This window comes from Gracilinanus agilis, chromosome 2 (genome assembly GCF_016433145.1).
Source record: "Gracilinanus agilis isolate LMUSP501 chromosome 2, AgileGrace, whole genome shotgun sequence".
In the NCBI taxonomy this organism is placed as follows: Eukaryota; Metazoa; Chordata; class Mammalia; order Didelphimorphia; family Didelphidae; genus Gracilinanus; species Gracilinanus agilis.
In genome coordinates this window covers 18776834-18785536 of record NC_058131.1, presented here as the reverse complement: position 1 = coordinate 18785536, position 8703 = coordinate 18776834, and positions in this window count along the sequence as shown.

Below are 8703 nucleotides of genomic sequence, written 5' to 3'. Positions count from 1 at the left end.
GCACGGGTGCCAAAGATGGCATGCAGCTGCCATCCCCCACCAAGAGTTTATTACTAGAAAGGCAGAGGGACTTGGTCAGAGCTGCTCCCCTCCCCCTCTACTCTGCCTGATGACATTTTTTCACATTACCTGTCTTTCTGCACAAGAGCCCAATGGAAGCACACAGTGGGTAAGGTAGGCAACTCACAGGTGGCAGAACTGGAGGGGAGCGGAGTGCTTGGGCCACTCCCCTCCACCTCTCTACATCCACTGAGGACATTCATCATTTCATCTGCCCCTTCACCCAGCAGCTCAATGGGAGCAACTTCTCCCTCCCCTGTGTAAGGGAGGAAAGAGGATGCCCAGCACTCAGTGGAGGGGGGGGAAGGGGCACAGCATGCAGTCTTTGGGAGGAATGGGCATGGCACTCAGTCTAGGGGGTGGGGTGGGGGCAGGTACTCCATCTCTCAAAGTTTCTCCATCACAGACCTAGACCATTTTCAGAACTGCTGTCCATGTCTCTCTCATCTTGTATTTGTGAACTTTTTGAACCCAACTATAAAACTTGGCATCCATTACTATTAAACATTATCTTAATGGATTCCACCCAATGCTAGCGACTTTTGAGATCTTATTGGACCGTGATTCTTTATGCAATGTATTAGTCATCCCTTCCAGTTCTATGTCTTCTGCAGATCTGATGACTTTATGACATACGGATGGTCTTTATCCAAGTCACTGCTGAGGAGAAAGTCAGTTTATCTGGAGCACAGAATGAATGAGAAAGAATAATTTATAATAATCTGGGAAAAGTAGACACTATTAAGGACTTTGAATGCCAAGTCAATCCACTTGCTTTTTGTCCTAGAGGTCATTGGGAACCACTGAACAGTTTTGAGCAGAGGAACCACATAACTAGATCTGTACATTAGTGGAAAAATTTTGATTGCTATGCCCTTGAAGGCAGGGTTGGTTGGGGTGGGGAGAGGCTGAAGACAGGGAGACCAATGAGGAGGCCACTGTGTAGACAAGTAGCAATGATCAGTGTCTGAACCCATCATTGAGGATGTCCTTCAAATTTAATGAGGCTCTTGACCTTTCTTAATTCTCATGGCTTCTCTGTGTGATCATCCTATATGGAGCTTTGGTCCTATGTAGTTCTTTGCTGTCTCCTCCTTTGAACTATGAGCTCCCTGAGGATAGGGACTGTTTTTTGTCTTTCTTGTATCTGCAGCACTTAATAAATGCCTATTGATTGATTGATCTTGATCACTCTAACTTCTACTGAACTATTTGTGAAGCATCAAAATCTTTTTTCACCTGAATTCTTTAACATTTTTTAATGACATGAACAAATTTTAGCATTCTTTTTAAACACTCGAGTTCCAAATTCTTTCCCTTTCTTTCTCTCCTCTCCTCTCACTGAGAAGGTAAACAATTTGATATAGGCTATGTATTGCAGTCATTGGAAAATATGGTCCTATTTACATGTAGGGAAACTGAAGGTTGAAGAGGAAAGCATTCCTCTGCTATTTTGAAGGGCAAAGGTCCAGTCTCAGAGTTCTGATTCTCTTTAACCCTCCCCTTTCCTTGAGATACATTTCTCTGCATGACTTCCCTCCCTGGCTCTTCAGCATCTCCACCCCTAGACTGTGATAATACCTTTCTGTTTGTCTTGATAAGAAAGCAGTTGGTTAGGACCCAAACCTAGTGAATAGACCCAGGGCTACTCTTTTAGCTGGCTACTTTGTTCTTTGCTAGAAAAAAGGTAAAAGTAAGGGAAGCAGGGGATTGTAGTCTCCTAATGAGCACTCTTTCTTTGAAAGAGAGCTTCAAGCAGAATAACTCAAGTTAATCCCTGTCTTCATTTCATCCCTTTAATCATACTAGGTTATACTTTAAAACATCCCCCTCTTATCCTTGAAATGGACATTTGGGATTAAGGCCACTTTGAGACTTGTCTTGGCCAAACTAAAAGGAAAACAAAATATATTTGATCTCTTTCAAAATCCTCCTCTAGTCAATCTCTCCTTTCCTACTCAGAACACAACCCTTCAGCATTAAATTCCTAAAAAAAATGTTAACTCAATCTTGTCCAAAAAAACAAAAGTTCTAAACTGAGAGTTCTTAATCCAGGGTCTGTAGATAACCTCTAGTGGATCCATAAATGTGTATGGGGAAACATTTTATACTTTTATTCCACCAACTTTTCACAAAACTTTAGCCTTTCCACCAATTATTTTAAGACATCATTCTGAGAAAGGGTCCAAAGTCTATAGTAGACTCCCAAAGGAATCCAGGCAGGGCTATTCTGGAACCAACCCAAACTGACTAAAGAGATCCTATAGTTAAATTTTCACTGTGAGCAATCATACATTGGAAATAAGCAACACTGAAAACTGGGGTTTGATTTGTCATTTTTTTAATGTCCAGACTTAAGAAAAGGATAAAGACAATGTTAATAATGAAGATTAAAGTTAAACGTGTCTCATAAATAAATAGAGACTAGTTGTCAGATATTTAAAAGCACACCCCTGGGTCCAGGGTAAAAAAAGAGTCAACAACCCATACTTCAAATATGATAAAAGTGAAAGGACATCATTTTTATGTCATGAGGCAAAGTGAATTTTCTTGGATTCATAAATCATAGATCTAGAACAGTGATTCCCAGAGTGGGCACCACTGCCCCCCGGTGGCTGCTGCAGCGATCCAGGGAGGTGGTGTTGGCCACAGGTGCATTTATCTTTCCTAATAATTGCTATTAAAATTTTAAAAAATTAATTTCCAGGGGGCTAAGTAATATTTTTTCTGGAAAGGGGGCGGTAGGCCAATAAAGTTTGGGAACCACTGGTCTAGAAGTTCAACTAACTTACTTAGCAGATGGAGAGACTGAGACAGAGTTTATGTGACTTGCCCACGGTCAATTGGCTAGTATCAGAGATAGGATTTGAACCCATAATCTCTAACACCAGAGCCATTGCCTTCTACACTGTACTCTTCTCCTAGAGCAAATGGAAAAAATAACCCCCTAGTTTCTAATCATGTGAGAAGCTGACTGCTTAGAGAAAATATTGTTGGGCATTTCCAAAGATTTTCCATTTTTTGTGCAAATCATAGGCATGCAATTTTATTAAGCACAAGTATGTATGACTGCCTGCTGGGTCCAGGCAGCCATTTGTTCTGGGAGAATGACTCCATCGAACTTTAGGGACTTGACTGGGGTGTGTTCCAAAGCCTTTTCAAGTATTCTGGCCCAGTTTGGCATTTATTTTGGATTGGAACTGAGAAAGGTGTCAACAGGGAGCTAAGCAGAGTTGTAATGAAGATAAATCTTTGCTGCACTCTCCCAGGATCCTACATATTTGTGGCTTTGGATGTGGAGGGAAAGAATCCTAATACAATTGGTGAGTCAAGAGCCCCATCCCACCTCAACAGAAAATCCAAGTGCTATTGCCAGTAGGTTTATTCAACAGGCATTCATTAAGCACCAACTGTATGTTAGTCACTGTGCAAGGTGGTAGGAATATAGAGACAAAAATAAAGCAATCTTTGTCTTCAAGGGGCTTACCTTTTATTGGGGAGATATAACATAAACACACATAAATATAGAACAAAATGGACTGAGGAGGGAGAAATCCTTAAACATAATGGGGATCAATGGCAAAGCCTGCATTATCTCTTGAAGGAAGAAAGGATGCTGAGACAAAAAGTCAACCTAAAAAAATTATGAACATCTACTACAGTGATGGTGAACCTTTTAGAGATTGCATGTCATGCCCCTCCTCCCAGAACAAGTGCCACATGCCCTCCTTAACCCACACAGGAGAGGGAGAAAGCATTCCCATTGGGCTGCTGGGCAGAGGGATGGGTGATGTGAAAAAATGACATCAGGCAAGGTGGAGAGGGGGAAGGGAGCAGCTCCACCTGAGTCCCTCTGCCTTTCTACTAACAAACTCTGGCAGGGGACATGCCCACAGAGAGCACTCTGCATGCCCTTTCTGGCACCTGTGACATAGGTTTACCACCACTGATCTACTGTGTGCCAGGCACCAGACATACAAAAACAAAAGTGAAGTTCTTGCCCTCCAAGACCTCATATTCCATTGAGGGGAAACCAAGATAAGTGAAAACAAAATACATACAGTATAAAATAGGAAGCCTAGTAGCTTCAGAGTTGGGAAAATTTAGATTTAAGTCCTGTAGCATTCCCCCAGCAGAGTGTAAACTGGACTGTTTCACATGATGTAGGCATCTAGTAAACACTTAATAAATAAATATTTGATTGATTGAGTGACCTAAGATGTCCCTGAGTCTCCCTGGGTCTCAGCTTCTTCATCTGTAAAAATAGAAAGAGGGATTGACAACCTCTAAGAGATCTCTGACCCTGAAATAAGACATGTATTCACCAATAGGCTTGCCATATATGTTTATTTGTTTTGCCTGACATTTACATATTTGTTACAAGGGATTGATGCTTCTTTGGAGGTTGGGAATGTGGATTTGTGTAGTGAAAGGCATGGAAAAAAGAGCATTAATAGAATTTTTTTTTCAAATGCAAAACAAAAACAAATTGGCCAGACTGTCCTGATTTAATTTGCCATTTCTAGACAAAAATAACTTCTACAATTTTTCCATCTCTAAGTCTGTGAGTCACTTTTCCATTCTTTGAATCTCATTTTTTCTGACCTCTATAAGGGATGAAAGGTGAGGTGGAGTCTGTCATGCCTAAGACCAAACTAGTCATTTAACCCCTTAGTGTCCCAGGCTGTTCTCTAAGATGCTAGGGCACCCAGCAACTGCCGATTTGCTTGGCAGAGGGTTTCCTCATAGAGAAATCCTATGCCAATAAAATCACAGGTCCATCCAAAGATATTTTTAAAATAATGTAATTTGGGGTTGAACAGGGCATATACAAAATTACCTTTCCTGTTTGGGTTGATAATATGCTTGTGACATCACTTGAAGGCCTGATGCTTTGAGATAACAACCACCTATTGGTCAATGAACAGAAAGAGATCATGACTTAGAGGACCTTTCAAAAAAGCAGTGAAATTCATCCCTGATATCTTCTTTGGACTCACTCCTTGCAATAAGCAGTTTTCCCTTGAGAGTTGGCTGTCAGGGGCTACCCTGCCACTCATCTCAGCAGAAACGATGGTCTAGAACACAAGGAAGCTAAAGTCCACTTTTTTTTGCTCAGTAATTTTGATTCTGAGTTTAGGGCTATTTCTTCAATGTTTTTCTTTCCTAATCTTAGGTGAATGAGTGCTAATTCCAAGAGGGATCTGTCTGGTCTTAGAGTTCAGAATTTGAAAGATTTGGCAATCCTGGATCCTTTGGCTGGAGATGACTAGCTATAAGGGTAGAAGTCCTTAGCAATCACTCAGTTGCTCTTGCGGCAGATAACCACCAACAAGAGTACAAGCCCCATTAGTCTTGCCAGAAGACATCAATATTGAAGGGACAGTGCTGAGCCAAGGTAAAATGCCTACTCAATAGTCTGGCAGAACTGCTTTTTGTTTTGATGAGGTTTAAGGACCAACCTGACAGCATTCAATAGTAGTTCTAAATTAAGTTACTGAATTCTGGTTTCATTGTTTCCTTATGTGTGTTTTGTGTGGGGGTAATAAATACATATCCCAAACCTCATTCATATTGTATATTGAGAGTTCCTTTCTACTCCAAGTTGTGCTATATGATTGTGATGGAATATTTTTGTACTATAAGAAATGACAAGAAGACTAGGTTCAGAAAAAAAACAACATGGCAAGACCTAAATAAACTGATGCAAAGTGAGATGAGAAGAACCAGGAGATCACTATGCACAATAACAACGTTGTAATGATGTTTGACTGTGAAGGACTTTCCTACACTGATCAACAATGATCAAAATACAGTTCCAGGAGGTAGTTGGGTGGTTCAGTGGATTGAGAGCCAGGCCTAGAGATGGGAGATCCTGGGTTCATATCTGGCCTCAGACACTTCCTAGTTGTGTGACCCTGGGCAAGTCATTTAACCCTCATTGCCTAGCCCTTACCACTCTTCTACTTTGGAACCAATACATAGTATTGATTCTAAGGCAGAAGGTAGGGTTTAAAAAAAGAAAAGAAAAGAATGTTAAAAATAAATAATGAAATTTTAAAAAGAATAAAAATCCATTATTTTTTATTCATTCCTACATCTCTGTCTCTTAGAATTCCTCACTTCCTTCCATGTCTTTCTCTGGAGATTATTAGCATTTTTCATCACAAGTCCTTTGGAATTGTTTTACTATTACTGAGAATAACTAAGTCATTCATAGTGGATCACAATACAATACAATTGTCCCTTGCTACATTGCAGTTCAATTATCACAACTTCACTGTATCATGTTTTTATAAAAAAAATCTAATTCTGTTTCATAGAGCTTTTGCCATATCACAGGATTTTATTAAAATTACATGGGTTTAAGAGTGTAGAAATATTTAAGAACATATGAACTGTTTATAAGAGGGTGGAAAAGGTTAATAAGAGGGTGGGAAAGGTTTATAGAAGAGTGGGAAGGATTTATAAAGCCTTAAATATATATATATGTATATATATATATATATATAATAAAATAAAAATAACACCACTACTTTGTGGATTTTGACCTATTGCGGGGGTCTCTGGAACATAACTCCCAGAATAGGTGCAAGATCACTGTATTGCCAGTACTGTGTACAAAATTCTCCTGGTTCTGCTCATTTCACTTTGCATCAATTCACTTAAGTCTTCCTAGGTTTTTCTGAAAGCATCTTGCTCATCATTTCTTATGGCACAATAGTATCCCATCAAAATAATATACTACAACTTGTTCAGCTGTTCCCCAATTGATGGACGTCCCTCAGTTTCCAATTCTTTATCACCACAAAAAGAGATACTATAAATATTTTTGTGTATATGGGTCCTTTTCCTTTTGCTTTGATCTATTTGGAGTATAACCCTAGTAGGAGTATTGCTGGGTCAAATGGTCATAGTTTTAAATTGTTCTCCAAAATGGCTGGGCCAGTTCACTACTCCATCAGCAGTTCATTAGTATATCTGTTTTTCTCTCACCCCTGCAAACACTTCTCATTTCTGGTAGGTGTGAAATGGTTTCCCAGAGTTGCTTTAATTCACATTTCTTGAAACATTAGTTTTTTCATATGACTATAGATAGCTCTGATTTCCTCTTTTTTAAAAACTACCTATTTGTATTCTTTCCCCATTTATTGATTGTGGACTGGATCTTATTTTTATAAATTTGACTCAGCTGTACAATGAGACCTTTGAGAGAAACTTGCCATAATTTTTATATTACTTTATTGTGTATGTAATTTTTAGCATAATGTAGTTTCCCTGATTTTCTCTTTTAATTAGATCTAGTTTTGCTTTTGCTTTGTCTGAGATCATGATTGCTACCCATGGTTTGTTTTTTTTTACTTCAGCTGAAGCATATTACATTCTGATCCAGCCCTTTATTTTAACTCTCTGTGTGTCTTTCAAGTATGTCTCTTATAAACAACATAATGTTGGATTCTGGTTTCTAATCCATTCTGCTATCTGCTTCTCTTGTGTGAGTGAATTGATCCCATTCACATTCACAGTTATAATTTCTGTGTATTTCCCTCCACCCCATTGTCTTCTCTGTTTCTCTCCCTCCCTCCATTTCTCTCCCCCCTTCCTCAAAAATCTATTTTGCTTCTGATCACTACCTCCTTTAAGGTGCCTATCCTTTATCATTTCCTCCATTCTTTCTCTTATCCAGTTTCCCTTCTATTTCCCCATTGAGTGAGTTCTATTTCTATATGTAACAGTATGTGTGTGCATGTGTGTATAAATATATATTCTTCCTTTTTTGAACCAGTTCAATAAGAGTGAGGTTCAAGCAATGGCTGCTACCTCTCATTTTTACCTCTGCTACAAATGCATACTACTTTTATGTGTGAAATCTTTCCCCATTTTATTATTCCCTTCTTGCTTCTTCCAGTACAACCCTCTTTCCTAATCCATTTTTTTGGAGATCATTCCAACGTAATTGACTCACACCCATGTCTTCTGTTTATATAAACTCCTTTTAAGTGCCTTAATAATGATAAATTTCTTAGGAGTTATGTATATATCTTCCAATATAGGAATGTAAAGTTAAACTTTATCGAGTCTCTTAATGTTACTTTCATGTTAGCCTTTTTATGGTTCTCTTGAGTCATGTTTTCATGACTCAAGACTTTCATTGAAAATCAAATTTTCTATTCAGTTCTGGTCTTTTCATCGGGATTGTTTAAAAGTCTCTATTTCATTAAATATTCATTACCCTCTGAAGGATTATACTGTTTTGCTATTTACATTATTCTTGCTTATAATCCTATGCCTTTTGCCTTCTGGAATATCATATTGGAATAGCCTCTTCTCCTTTAATGTGGAAAGTGCTAAATCTTGTGTGATCCTGACTGTGGCTTCATGATATTTCAAGTGTTTATTTTTGACTGCTTGAAGTATTTTCTCTTTCACTTGGGAACTCTAGAATTTTGCTATAATTTTCATCTGGGATCTCTTTCAGAAAGTGACTGGTGATTCTTTTAATTTCTCTTTGACACTCCGTATCTAAGATATTGGAGCAGTTTTCCTTGATGATTTCTTGAAATAGGATTCCTAGGTTCTTTATTTGATGATGAATTTCAGGTAGTCCAATAATTCTTAAATTATCTCTCCTTGATCTATTTC